Source organism: Sciurus carolinensis, chromosome 5, assembly GCF_902686445.1.
Source record: "Sciurus carolinensis chromosome 5, mSciCar1.2, whole genome shotgun sequence".
NCBI classification, from domain to species: domain Eukaryota; kingdom Metazoa; phylum Chordata; class Mammalia; order Rodentia; family Sciuridae; genus Sciurus; species Sciurus carolinensis.
Genome location: NC_062217.1, coordinates 116,228,176 through 116,243,083, shown reverse-complemented (window position 1 = coordinate 116,243,083; position 14,908 = coordinate 116,228,176). Strand labels below are relative to the sequence as shown.

General features: G+C 37.5%; 1 long non-coding RNA gene across 1 annotated transcript in view; it reads right to left on the bottom strand.

The window, feature by feature from the left end:
* Positions 1 to 3,973: 3,973 nt before the first annotated feature.
* The window catches only part of LOC124985930 (uncharacterized), a 57,453-nt gene continuing 46,518 nt past the window's right edge, over positions 3,974 to 14,908 (bottom strand). The window contains exon 3 of the long non-coding RNA XR_007108895.1: positions 3,974 to 4,175. This is a non-coding gene — a long non-coding RNA (uncharacterized LOC124985930). The remainder of the gene's footprint in view (positions 4,176 to 14,908) is intronic.

Below are 14,908 nucleotides of genomic sequence, written 5' to 3'. Positions count from 1 at the left end.
GAAAAGCATCTATCTTTGCAGCTGCCCCACCCTTAACTCCACACCCACCTACCTGAACCCAACCCAATTAAGTATGCTTAATGCAGGAAATAGTCCAGACTAAAAGGTTAAGAAATACACTATTGATCTAAGAATTTTTTAGCTGAAAAGAGATTTTCAGAATGTGATAAGAGGACTCTAAAAATAGTTCCTGGAATACGGTAGTCTAATTAACTGAAAACTTTTGAATTGCCACCCAAGAGATGGGACCAATGGGCCTCCAGGGTGAGCAGTGGGATCCAACCATTTGAAATCATGGTGAAAATTCTCATGGTATGCACAGTTCATTTCCTTTAAGCATTTTGGAAAAGACTAAGATCCTGGCACTCCTGATGCTTCAATATGTGAAATAGATTTCTTTGAACAGAGAAGCTGAAGTCTGGCTGGTGGATACAAAAGTGTTTGTTGTTTAAGGAAAAAGCCCTGTTGAGTTCAAAGAGAAGCGGAGGCAAAAATAAATAAATAAATAAAAGCAAGAGGGGGTCATAAAAGGAGAGGGAAAATAACATCTTTCTATTCTTTCTAATGCATTATTCTCCCTCCAGGGAGGTAGACATGGATTTTTTTCCCCTCTAAAAATCAGATTTTTCTTCACTTTGGCAGGAGTTAGAATTGGTTTGTGAACACTTTGTGCTGTAAAACTTTGCCTGGAGCTGAGTTTCTGTAGTACAGAAGGGTCATGACAAATCTAGATACAAAGAGAATAAAAAAGAGGAAACCATGTGTTCAGTTCTGACGGTATAACAAAAAAGTTCCCCGTTTGAATGGGGTCTCAGTTAAATGGCTGAAATCTAAAACTAGTATATTCCTTCCAAATTTGAGGTCTTAGAGGATTTTGATAAAGATTCAGGCTGCTTATATCAGAATAATACATTGGTCTCTGTCGACTGTGCTGACAAGTACTCTATCCTTTGGGTAGGCTGTTCTGAAGGGCTTCTCAAATTCACCTTAAAGAACATTAACAATTTTAACTATCTAGTGCTTTGTTACATTGACTATTTCTCCACTTAAAATAACTAAGATGATTCCCAGATCAAAATCAAGAAGTGATAATGTATGTTTGAGGTATTTTACAAAAGAAATTTAAAAAAACTTAGTTCTTATTTCATTAAAATTGAAATAATAACAACTCACATTTCAATCACGATCTCATTTGCTCCTCAAAATGAGCCTGTGAGTTCAAAGAAATAGATATTTGCAATAGGGGAGAACTCAGAGCTATTAACAGAGGACTGATTCCCGCTGGACCTCATTCTCATCATTACTTTGTATTGTGCCAGGTAACTCTTTGCCTGTAAAAAGATAAAAAGGCCACTTGAGTTACCAAATAGACAGGGAGTTTTGATTTACAAGAAGCCAGGCTTTATAATAGCCAAAGTCTGGCAAACATCATTAGTCATCAAGGGAATGCAAATTAAAGTCACTATGAGATACCACCATGTACCCTACACAAGAGCTAAAATTAAAAGGACTGCTAATATTGAATGTTGAAGAAGATATAAAGCATCTAACTGAGCATAAAATTGTACAAGCACATTAGAAAAAGTCCTAGAAGTTTCTTATAAAGTTAAACAATTGCCTGGAAATTTCCCTCTTAGGAATTTACCTAAAAAAATGAGAATATATGTCCACTAAAAGACCTATACCAGAATATTCGGATCATTTATATTCATAGTAATAGAAACTTGGAAACAGGTCAAGTGTCTATCAACTAAAAATGGATAAAAAATGTAGTCCTACTTGTATAATAGAATACAACTCAGCAATAAAAAGGAACAAACTACTGATATGTATAAGAACATTGATGGATCTCAAAACCATTCTGCTGAGACAAAGAAGCCTGAAACAAAGGCATACATACTACACATTTCCATGTAAATAAAGTTATAGAAGAGGCAAAAAGGAAGAACAAGAGTTACCTGGATGTTGCGTTCCTTCTGCCCGCAGAGAGAGACACGACACATCAGTTGTTCATCAGAGCTCTTTATTCTTCTCTCTTCCTCCTCTGATCATCCTCTGATGATCCTCTGATGATTTTACAAGGCAGTTACAGTTATATTTATATGAATCATGAGTCAATCAGGTTACAGAGGATGTGGGGAGAGCAAGATTACAATGTAGTATAAAGCGGGGTAAAAAGAGGGTACACGGAAGAGCAAGATTTCAATTTAATGTATCAAGAGAGTTCATGATGGGCATGGGTCACTTCGTCCAATCAGAGCAATTCTTTTTGGTATTGGCTTAGTGCTGGGGCAACTTCCTTAAGCAGTGTTAGCAGTTTGTTGCAAACCAGGCCGCCCCGGCTCAGCGCCAGGTTGCCCCGGCTTAGTGCCAGACTGGAAGTCCTTGATGTTGCAAACCAGACCGCCCCGGCTCAGCGCCAGTGTGGAAGTCCTTGTCAGCTGTTTGTTGCAAACCAGGTTGCCCCGGCTTAGTGCCAGGTTCCGCACTGAAGTCCTTGATGTTGCAAACCACTGTCTCGGCATTTGGGCCACACTGAAATCCTGAAAGCCAGGCTAGGATGGGGTCTGCAGCCCCCAACACCTGGAGAGGGAAGAAAAAGAAGCAACTTCCTGAGGTGAAGAAGATTGTATTCCTTCTTTCAGTGAGTATAGTTTCAGAAGTTTAGCTATTTTTATGGAATAAATGAAAAAATACACTAAATGTTAGATCATTAAATTATATGTTAATTTCACCTCAAAAGAAAAAAGAACCATCAACAAATACTGAACTCACTGTGATAGGCATGCTTATATCTTAGAGGAGGAAGAATACGGTGTCTGCAACTTATTTTCAAGTGTACAGAACATTTTTAAGGAGATGAATTGACAGATGGATAGAAGGTGCCCTGGCTTCCTAGTGCTGCTGTAAGAAATTATCACATATTTAGTGGTTTAAAAGAGCACCAGCCACATTAATGTTTATAGCACTACAAATCACAATAGCTAAGATATGGAACCAACCTAGATGCCCATCAGCAGATGAATGGATAAAGAAATTGTGGTATATACACAATGGAATATTAGTTACCCATAGAGACGACTTGATGACATTTGCCAGTAAATGGATGGATCTGAAGACTACTATGCTAAATAAAATAAGCCAATCCCCCAAAAATCAAAGGTTGAATGTTTTTGATGATATGTGGAAGCTAAACCACAATAAAGGAGAGGAGGGGAAGAAGAGAAGTTCAATAGATTAGATAAAGAGGAACGAAAGGAAAGGAGGTGGGTGGGAATAGGGAAGACAGAAAAAAATCTAATAATATTTTCCCATGTACCCATACAAGAATACCTAAGTGAATCCCACTATCATGTCCACCCACAGGAATGGGTCCTAATTGGAACAAGATATATTCCATGCCTGTATAATTTTATCAAAATTGATTCTACTGTCATGTATAACTAAGAACTGATTTAAAAAAAGAATAAACAGATTTTTCAGATAAAAAAATTAAATTCCTCTCTTGAGAAACTGAATCCTTTGAACTCTGACAGCTGCTGCCACTGCTGTGTGTGTGTGTGTGTGTGTGTGTAACTTGATTATGTTAATTGATAGTTTCCACTGTTTGTCAAATACTAGGTGAGCCATGTTCTATGTAACTAAATAGGATAATTGACATTATGCAGCTGAATTTGTATTTACAACTTCTATATTATGTACAAAATAAATCTGAGAATTGAAATAAAATTTTCTATCCCCCCACAAATAAAATCCACATTGATATTAGTTAACTGTTGTGGACATCAGAAGTCTGAAATGAATTTTATTGGGGTATAATCAAGGGATGGACAGAGCCATACTCCTCTGAAAGACCTGGGGGAGAATTTTGTGTCGTTTCCAGCTTTGAGAGGCTTAGCCCACACTTGGGTTCATGAATTCTTCCTCTCCCTTCAAAGTCAGTAGTAGTGTTCTCAAAATATCTCACCCTGTATCCACTGTTGGCAAACTTCCTTGTTTTAAGAATCCTGGGATTACAACAAATGCAACTGATAATACAAGATAATCTTCCCATCTCAATTTTTCCATCTCATCTTCACATAATCACACCTGAAAAGTCCCTTTTGCCATGTAAGGTAACAAACATAGCTACCAAGGACTTGTACATGGACATCTTCGGTGGGCCCATATTCTACCTGTGGGAAAATGAATAGACATTTGATAAAACAAGTTTAGTAAAACATTAATTATAGAATCTAAGTGCCAAGAGCATGGGTATTCAACATCAAATCCTTTTAACATTTTGGTATATTAGAAATTTTTTATAGTAAAATAGTGGAGGAAAAATTACCATGAACAAGAGCTTAGCAAAACCCTTCAGTGTTCCCAGGGTCAAGAGCATGCATGGAACTCGAGACCAAGGCCAAGATGAAAGCAAATGAGCACAAATACCAGGGTGAACTGAGAATTAGAGTGTAGCCAGACCCAAGGCATGGAAATCTGATTGAGAGCTGTCCGGATGCCAGGGACCAGTGACAGACAGGATAAGCTAACACAAAAAGCCAGCCACGGCTACATCCTCCTGGAATGATAACCTAAATGCACTTAAAGCATACATTTCCCACCACTGAATCTGGGGAGAAGAGGAAAGCTAAAACCCTATGCTCATTATTCATAAACATAAAGTGGCAGTAAAAGAACTAAAGTACTCAAGTGTCAGGATTAAATCTTTTCACCAAGTGGTACTGAGATTGAGATGAAAACTGATCTCTTTTTAAAAGGAAAGTGAAATTATAGCATTTGCAACCTGTAAAATTCATATCTATAACATTCACACCCATTCTATAGATGAAGCAACTGAGGCCCAGAGAGGCAAATTTTCAGTTTTCAAGTTCAAGTTCCCCCTAGAAAGAAGTGAGGAAAGCAAGTGAAAGGGGAGCAGAAGAAAGATGGAGAGAGTAGAGAGTGGTTTTACCAACAACAGAGAATAAGTCAATCTGATCTAACAAAACAGTACAGGGGTAAATTTCTCAATGTATTTTTCTTCAGTGTGAGATTTTATATTTCTTTTAGAAATTCAAAAATTATGGCTGCCCTAAATTCTTCTAAAAAGAAATTTCCTGAAATAAAACATATTGCCGTACATAACAGCAGTTCAACAGCCTTTCAAATAAATCCTGCACCTCTCCTGACCCAAGAAAAATGATACACAGTCAGAGGTGATGTTCAAAATATATCACATCTGATATGACAGAGGTATTCACCCACCAACACAAACAACTGTGGCTACTGGCGTGGCTATCAATTGCAAACCAGTTGAATGCTAGCCCAAAGCCAGCTTATTTCATCCTCTGCCATTAAGAGTCAGACACAAAAACTGATTCTTAAACAGTAGGAAATCATTCAAAAGAGTAAGGTTTAGCTTATAATTACTTGAGATTGATCATATAGTCAATAATCCATTTAATCTAGTGTTACATTTAAACACTCTCCTGTGCCAACCCAAACACAAATGCACACTGTTGGTGCTGTGGTCTGAATGTCCCCCAAAATTCATGTGTTGACATTTAGTCTCCATTATGCTCATATTAAGATGTGAGATCTTCTGGGAAATAATTAACAGAGCCTTCATGAGTGGATTAGTGTCTGATAAAGGGACTGAGGGAAATTGCTTAGGTCCCTTTAGTTCTTCTTCCCATTTGCCCTCTAAGAGAACAACGTTTGTCTCCTTTTGACCTTCTGTCATTTCTGTCATGTAAGGATACTTTGAAGGCACCATCTGTGAGGAGCAGGCTTCACCTAACCCAGTGGTACCCTAAACTTCCCAGCCTCCAGAGTCATGAGGAAATAATTTATGTTTTTTACAAATTACCCAGTTCCAGTTATTTTGTTATAGCATACAAACAGACTAAGATGGTCAAAAAGATGGTAAATTATTTGTTGGCATAAATTGTCCTTGTTTAATGCTGTTCTTAGCACAGGTTCATGTAGATAATAGGCATATGATAAATACTTTTGAATTAATTTCATAAAATGAATGAGCCCAAATACAAATTTGCTTTTATTTTCTCATGAATTTGTTCAATTCACTAACTATGCTCACCTTGAGAAAAGCATTTTATGTTGTAACAAGGTTGTAGCTTTCATACAGGTCCAAATATAGTAGATTGAAAATAGATTTTTCTAGATTGGAATAAGCTTTAAAATGTAAGAAGATTATATTCATTCATGCAGAGAAAGTTGATTAGCCTTCTGAGACTGCTGAAAATCTCTCCAATACTAGCAAACGGGGGAAAAAAAGGAAGAGAAAGTTACCACACTGGAATATTTTCTGAGATGGAATGTTTAGGAGATAATCACAGGTTTGTAGCCTGGGAAAAAGAAAAGCTATGTTTTACAAAGCTAAATAGGATTTTGATGCTTCTATGTTGAGTGCTTAACAAAACACAAGAGTTGCCAAACATATTAGTCCACTTCATTAGGCATTAAATTAATTAACTTATAAAATCAAGAGACCTTTTTTTTATCATGATGTCAAGGTCCCGAGAGAGTAGAAAAATAAATACCCAGGGGTATTTTAGTTTTAAAAGAAAACCTCCACTCATCTAATATCATATTCCAAACAGTTTTTCTTCTGTTTTGAGAGGAGAGGAAAGGCAAGAAAGAAACAAAACTCTAAGGTTATGCATTATTTTCCACTCTTTTAATACAACCCCTCCTATCCTCCCACCAAAAATGGGATAGGGTCTATACCAGTGACATAGTATTGTACATTTGAACTTAATGATATCTCATTACTGTACAAAATGAGAGTCCATTACATATCATGGACACTTGGAAATTATTTAGTATTTTGAATTCTTTAATACTTGGGTGAAAACAACCCTGAATGATATCCAGGAGGAGGTGAGTTTTTTGGAGATTTTTGTCTTCTTTCCCTTCACTTTATTTTCAAATTTTAGACTTAAGACATACACATGCATTTCAAGACTCAATCAATACCTTGACATTTGCTGCCTTCGGTTTCCTTTGGTTTTCAATATGTCAGGTTTTAACTGCTACTCAGCCTTTGGCTCTTTCTGGTAAACATTGTCTCGGGAGAACTCAACCAGAACTTGAAAAGCAAGGTATAAAACTGAGATCCAGCTAATGTTCCAACATCACTAAAACATGTTGTCTGGGGGACCTTGACACATTTTTAGCATTGCAGCCAGAGGTGGGGAATCAAAACCCAAGAAATCTAGCCCAACTATAGGGAAGGGAACTCCCGTTAGCCAACAGATTGTTGAATTGCTTTTGTTATTCTTTTGGAACGATGTGGATTTTAAATGATGCTTTCAGTGTGTTAGAGGTACAATGGGGCCCTTCAGGAGCCACTGCAGGAATAGAAGGACAAGTGGGACTGCACATGTGGGGTTTGGGGATCTTCAACTCCACTCGAGCCAGGGAGCCTTCGATGGTTTAACATATCAGGTTTGATGAAAAAATGTTTTAAACAGTTTTGTGGGAGAGTTGGGTCAAGAGAAAAGAAAGGCAGTGAAAGTTCAATAAAAATTAGTTTGAAAAAAGTTTCCAGTTTCAGAATAAGAAGAAAATACCAATACTACTACTACTACTACTAATAATAATAATAATATTAATAATCTTTTTAATTAGAGTGAAGGCTTTCTTAGGTAGTCAGATCAAGAAAGACTTCAGAATGTCCTCCTCAGATAATATTGTTATCAAATAGCTGAAGCACTGTCCTGGTAAAAACAGGTCTTACATCTTAAGATCTCTTATAATTAGACATGGATAGGATGACAAAAGTTACTTGAGGCTTCTTGGTATGGTATTTTACCAAAGGACACTCTTATTCTGAGAGTACACATTTGGGCTCTGGTTCTTTTTCTTTCTGAACTGGTATCCAGTTCTCTCCATCCCCAGGTGGAACAGGGGCTATGATCTGATTGGGTACCACAGTTCTCTCCAAGCAAACCCATTATGTGTCAATCAACTGGCCAAGTCATTTCATGAAATGTTATGTAGAAGATACTAGTAATATATTATTGCTCATTTTCTTACTTAGATCTGTAAGGTGAAATGGATGAAGTTTAAAAAGTGGTTTATTAAAGTTTGTCTCATCCACCTCACAGTTAGTGTTTTCATTTTAAGTTTCTTAGTTTATGCATTAGATAAGAGTCCTAAAATTATTGCACTCAGCCTAACCAAAGGTATCTGAGTTTATATTTATTGATATAAATAGCAATTTAGCAGGGTGATGGTATTTGTTATACACAAGTAATTTGAATTCAGTTTTCCTTACAAAATTCAGATTACAGCTGTTATTAAATTCTCCACAAGAAATCAAACAAACCGAAACTATATGTGCTATGAAATCAGAGAAACCCAAACAAGTTCAGAGGTGGTTTAGCTCTGCCAGGTGATATTATTGAATTTGGCATTGTGAGAAAAGGGTTCAAAGAATACAGCCACCTAGTTCTATTGGATTTCAAGAGAGTGAAATTAGAAGGATTGAAGGAATCTGGTCAACCAGACTTGCAGGGAGAGCCCACATTCTCCAGCAAAAGGAGTGAATGCTCTTCTCCAGAAAGCATCAGAAACCCTGAGTAAGACCTTCGAGGACTGAAAATTCCCTGAAAGGAGAATGGATTTTTAGATGATGTGTTCACCAGAAAGGGTGACATTCAAAGACCTAGGCTGAATATTGTACTGATTAAAGAGGGAAATGAAGAGGGGTAATGAGAAGGAAATAAAGAGGGAGAGATAAAAGGAAATCAAAGAATTACAGGAAGGAAGAAATCAAGCAGCCTAGGGCTGAATGCATTCTGAGAAGCAGAACTAGGAAAAGTGTGTGTGCATATGTTCTTGTGGATTTACCAGAAAAAGGGAGACTGATCATAGGGTACAAGAGTAGGAAGCTCAATAATTGATCAAGAGATTGGAGGAAATATCCAACCGAATCAAGAACTGTAACTGGTCTACAGGTTACTTTCGATTCCCTGCATCTTCTGTCCCTATAAGCCTTCCCTTGGTTCCTAAATGTGCCATGAAGTTTGTCAGCTTGTACTTGAGCCCTTATTGTTCTCTCTTATCTACAGAATTCCTCCATTCCCTTCTAGAAGGCTAGATAATACATTCTCATTCAATGGATTCCAGTTCAAATATCATTTTCTCTAGGGAGCATTCCCTGATCCCATGGCCTACATGACTCCATATGTTACAGATTTCAACACACTGTCCTTTGGAGACTTAACACGCTTGTAATTAATTAATCAGCAGCTTGGTTCCCTGAAATTTTATGAGAGCAGAGATCATGTCTATCTTCCTGGCCATGATGTTCCAAGAATCTAGAAAGTGCACAGAAAAGGTGCTTAGTATTTTCTGCAATAATGTAATATAAAGGAGAATTGGACAACTATAGTAGATTCAAGTATTCAGTGGAGTTAGTGAGGCTCACAGCAATGCCTATGTAGTCCTGTCTCTATTAGCCATTCTACCACTTCCACTTCATTCTATCACATAGTTTAATTAAGAACTTCATTACCCAACTTTGGCAGACACTGAAAATCTACTCACGCAATAATTGCTTCCAACCCACCTTACTTTTATCTTGCTTTCTATATTAATGAGGATAGGCTAAGTTATGCTGTGATAACAACCCCACATTCCAGTGATTTAAGGAAAAGACTTTATTTCCCACTTATGCTAGTCCATTGCAATTCTAGGCAACTCTTCTCCCAACAGTCCTTTATACCAGAGCTCAGTGACACAGGCCAATTCAGTCTTATGGCATCCTCACAGTAATGTGTTTTTGTGTTTGCTTTGATATAGATTGGAAGAATAGAGACACACAATGGCTCCTGAAAGCTTTGACCTAAAAATGACATGTGTTGTGTACACCATGTTGAAAACTACACACTTGACCACATTTACCTTCATAGGGCAAGGATGTACCTGGGATGTAGAGAATGGGATAATTAGTAATGTCTATAACATCATTTTCTACTCAGAGACTGGAAACCTACTGAGTACTCATTTCTCAAACTCCCTTGCTGTAGGTGTACCCATATGATATGGAGGAAAATATTTCTTTACCAGCTCACTTTCGAATTATCCTAAGGAAGGGCTCTCTCTAACCTGACTTGGGTGAATTGCCCACCCCTCAAACAATTACTGTGGTTCATCAGTTGTTCAACTTGAGTCAGCTGCAATATCACTGAACCCTCAAGCAACAGAAGACTTGTCATCAGTTTAAACAAAATTTTTAAAGATTCATTAAAATTATTTTCTTAGCATCCCAAAGCCACCAATTCAACTCACAGTTGCCTATGTCCATAGTTTTTGTTCTGTGAGAAAAAATAAGCCACCAAACTCATTTAAGCCAATTTCTATGGGAAAAGTTGAGAAGTTAGGAGTTCAGAATTTACTGCTACAGTGTCAGTCTTATTGAGATAACCACTCTGAAATAAAGAAAAAAACCCCACTGAAGCAAAGACTAATGATGGAAAGGGAAATAAAAGAAAAACAGATCTGAGAGCTTTCAAGCTCAGGTTTCCAAATGATGTTGTACAGCACATTACACCCTTCAAATCACTTCCCTAGCCATTGTCTGATTTCAAACAATAATTCTAATAAGACAGGCAGTGCAGAAGTCATTAGCAGAGTCTATGAATGCCTGGAAACATGAGGGCTACTGCCAGATTTGTCACCCACTCTTTGTTCAACCTTAAGCAAGTCTGTAAAATAAGGGGTTTAAACTAGCAAGGCATGGCAAACAGAAACTCAGTCATGATCTCAAGAGGTATAGCATTTAAAGCCTCGCACATCCATTCATTTGCTATATAACTTCTGGTAAATTTAGTTAGCCTGCATATGCTTCCATTGATTCATCTAAAAAAAATCAGATCACCACATGTTCTTCATTTCATTGTTGTTAACAATAAAAATAATGAAAAGCAAAATATCTAGCACAATGCTTGGCTCACAGTAGATTCTCAATAAACATTGTTTTCCCCTGCCATTCCATTTTTCTTCACCCAAGATTTCCTTTACCAAGAAATTCTACTCCCATTTAACTAATGAGTTTACTGAGTCAACAATGACTTGGTGGGGTCAATCTATCTAGCCAGGGTCTAATGTAGGATTCAGTTCTGAAATAGGATCAGAGTCTGTGTCTACCGCCTAATAGTCTGCTGTTATTTCCATGAAGCCAAAATTCCCACACTTCCTTTGATTCATTGGGCATTTAACAAGCTCTTACTATGCAACAGCAGATCTTCTGCTGCCATCCCTCAGGGCACCATGCTCCTCCCATTACCATATCCCTACAGGCCTGGGATGTTTATGGAATCATTTAACTTAAGAATTGAAAGAGAACTTAGTGGTCATTTACTTTAACTTCCTACTCAGAATTGGAATTCCCTTTACAATATCCCTGATTTGTGGCCATCTGGCTTCTGTAAGAATATTCCAATAAAGATGACATTGATCATGAAAATGTTGTGGCTCCAGGGACTATCTCTCTTTTGGTTGCTAATATCAGAAATTTAACTCAAACTACCCTTGCTAAAAACAATCTATTTGTTTATACAGTCATTTCTGAATTTAGACCAAGCTTTAGGCCTTGCCCAGTCAAGGGGTTTGACCATTGCCAACAGGATCTATCTCACTCTGTTTCTTGGTTCCATCCTTAAAGCAAAACAATACCACATGGTGCAATGTCCTGATTTGTGAAGCCCAAAATTCATATCCCGTCCATATGTCTAGAGTAGGGTCATCACCACCAAAACCTAAGGATCTGGGGTAGAAAAGGGGTAGCTCACAAGGAGAAATCAGGTTAATAATACCAAAAAAATGAGAAATGGAAATTGAACAGACAAAAAACAAATTTAACCATGATGCCATCTTATTCCATATCCTGAGTCAGAAAAGAGAGTTAAGAACTTTTTCAAAATCTTGAAGGTTAAAATAAAGCCAACAGTTAATATTGCCCTGCATTGTATTGTATCTGTTAAGAATTCTTTTAACAGCAAATAGACATAACCAACAAATACTAGCTTAAACAATATAAGATGCACTTTTCTTACAGAGAAGGAGGAAATTTGGGGCCCTAGTACAACCCTAGTACAAGTGTCTTAATAGTGTCAGGTCTCCAAATTGGTAACTGGAGTTCTCTAGGTATTTTCCCATGGAAACAAGTGGTCACACTGACTCTAAGTAACATATTATCAAAGGAAGGAAGCAGGAAGCAGTGTGGGGGCAACTCATGTCCTTTTTCTGATCTAGAAATCTCTTTTCCAGAACACTTCATAACACTTCTCTTTACTTCTCATCAGCCAGACCTGGGTCACATGGGCCCATCCAGAAACAAAGAATATTCAGATCTGTTTGTCCAGCCTCCTCAATCAGAGTCAGACAAAGGGAAAAGGAGAAGAGGTCAGGCTTTGAGCATCACCATTGCCTACCGTAAGTATGTTCACAAATGTGTTTTTGATTTCCATCAATTCAATTAAATAAGGCAACCTGCACTTTTTGATAAAGAGAATAGGTGATCTCATAATCTCAGGACTTCCACAATATTCCAAAAGTATAATTATATCTTTTCATAAGAGTGATTGAATCATAAATTCAACAAAATAATTAAAAGTTATATTTATATTTCATAGATACTAGCACAGTAACTGATGGATTGTAGGCAATAATATTTTGAATTAAACCAAAATCTCCCATTCTGAGATAGTAATTTGTCTTCAATATTAATCGATTTTTTTTTAATCTGTTCTTTTAATGTTGATACCGCCGTTTACCGGTGACAAGTTCTGCTCCTTCTAATGTTGAAGATTGAACACTAGAGAAGTATGCCAAGGCAAACATATTAAGCAGGTTTTATTTAAAGGTAATAATACAGACTTCTCCCGGCAGGAAGAAGGGGGCCATGGCTGATGTTCTAAAAGTCCCATGAAGTGTGCTCACCCTACATCTTTCATAGGTTAAAGTCTCTTTTATTCTACAGTTCTCTCCCCCTCCTTCCTGCCTATGTGACTAGGCCTGGTTTTTCATTAAGTGAGAAACCATGGGCATGGGGAGGACCAGGGTGATTCAGGCAGATAAGGGCCCAGGGGGCACCAATTAGCAGCTCCTTGCTTGCAGTCCTTGATAAAGGCAGGTAAATTTGGTAATCAATGGCATCCGGAGATCCTTGACATTCCATTCTTCCAGGGGCAGTCTCCAACTTCCAGAGGCAGATGGCTTTATGGCCTCCATTTCCTCAATTTGACCCGATCCCCTATTTCTACACTAACTACCTGTTCTTAATTCTGGCTTCAATGCCTTTAAATAGTCATTGGTGTTCATTCACTCACAAGGAACCATTACTGTTATTTTGTACATTGGTTTTCTTTCTGTTTCTCTATTCATCGATAAAGTAGTCTGTAACTAGAGCAAACGTCCTTAACCACATGCTCTAACCAAATGTTTCTCAAACTTTCTTCAGAAAGACTATGTGAAAATCACCCAAGGAAGCTTTAACTGCAGACTCAAATTCATCAGCCCCAGAATTCCTGATTTCACATGTCCCACATGGGGCCTTGGTAACTGAACTTTTAAAAAGCTTCTCATTTCATCTGAACTTGGAATTACTAATCAAGTTAACCAAACTAATCAGCTCAAATAGACTCAAAAATATCTATTTGATTCCCATTTGGCAATCTAGTAGAAAACTTGTCAAAGTTTTCCCCTTTGTTTAACTGATAAAAGACCTTCTAAAAATTTAAGAAATATCTTACTAATGGGGCTTTCTTCAGAAGACAATTTTAGTGCCTGCCATATAAACAATAAAAATTCTCAATTCTATGGTTTCTAAGAAACAAGACTAAAGATAATTCACGAGCCAAAGTCATAATGTGCTTCTGCCTCCCCTGCAGGAATCCCTTGCTCCCACTCTCCCTAGACACGTGATCCTTATCCATGATGGGCAATAAAACACTATGTCACCTACATTTATGCTCAGACACATGAAATTTCTTCCTTGTTCTTGCCCACTTAGGCTTACTGCTTTGCCCAATTTCCCTACTTCAGTGATCTAAAAAAAAAAAAAAAAACAGATTATTTATCCCTGCCAACCCTCTACCTCCACCTAAATTGGAGACCCATTGACTCAGGACATGAAAGTGAGCCCAGAATCACAATCTTATTCATTTATTTAGCCAAAGAAAAAATTATCTCCCTTCAGTTACATTTTTTTCATTTCATACAGGAGTGTACATTAGGAAAAACAAATGCTCTTTATTGCAATATATTAAGATGTAATATTTCTTGTCTTACCAATAGGAAATGGATGTTTTAATCAAAGCAGAATTGTCAGTATGTAACATCAATCTCACTGGAAAGTCAGTGTGTGACTCTTCCTATGAAACACACAAGTGATCTACAAAGAAGAACCTTCACCCAAGCAAAACAGGCAAATCCAAAGGTCATCACCAGAGACAGTATTTTAGGCTTCTAATGCTCTCTCTTGAAGTGAGACCAAGAAGCAAATTGATTTTCCCACTGAATAAATGGCAGACCAAACTCTACCCCAAGGACTGCTGCCCTGGAGAGGAGATTGCCAACAGCAGAGATAATTTCTGGCTCTTGACTACCCGGTTTGTTTTTCCTACCTTCTGCTTTGAGTTAACTGGCACATCAAAAGAATAATAACTCAGCAACACAATATGATTAATGAAATCTGATATAAACATGTATCAGTAGCAGAGCGAAACAATCTCACTACCACATTTAATATTCCTCATATTCTCCTGGATATGTTAGGCTTGCCTCTGGGCTACTTTTTGAAAGAGCAAAGAACCTAAAGATGAGTATAATTATTAGAGTTCATTATCTATGACTGATGTCCCATGGTTTGAAACCTGACAAGTTGAGGGTGGAA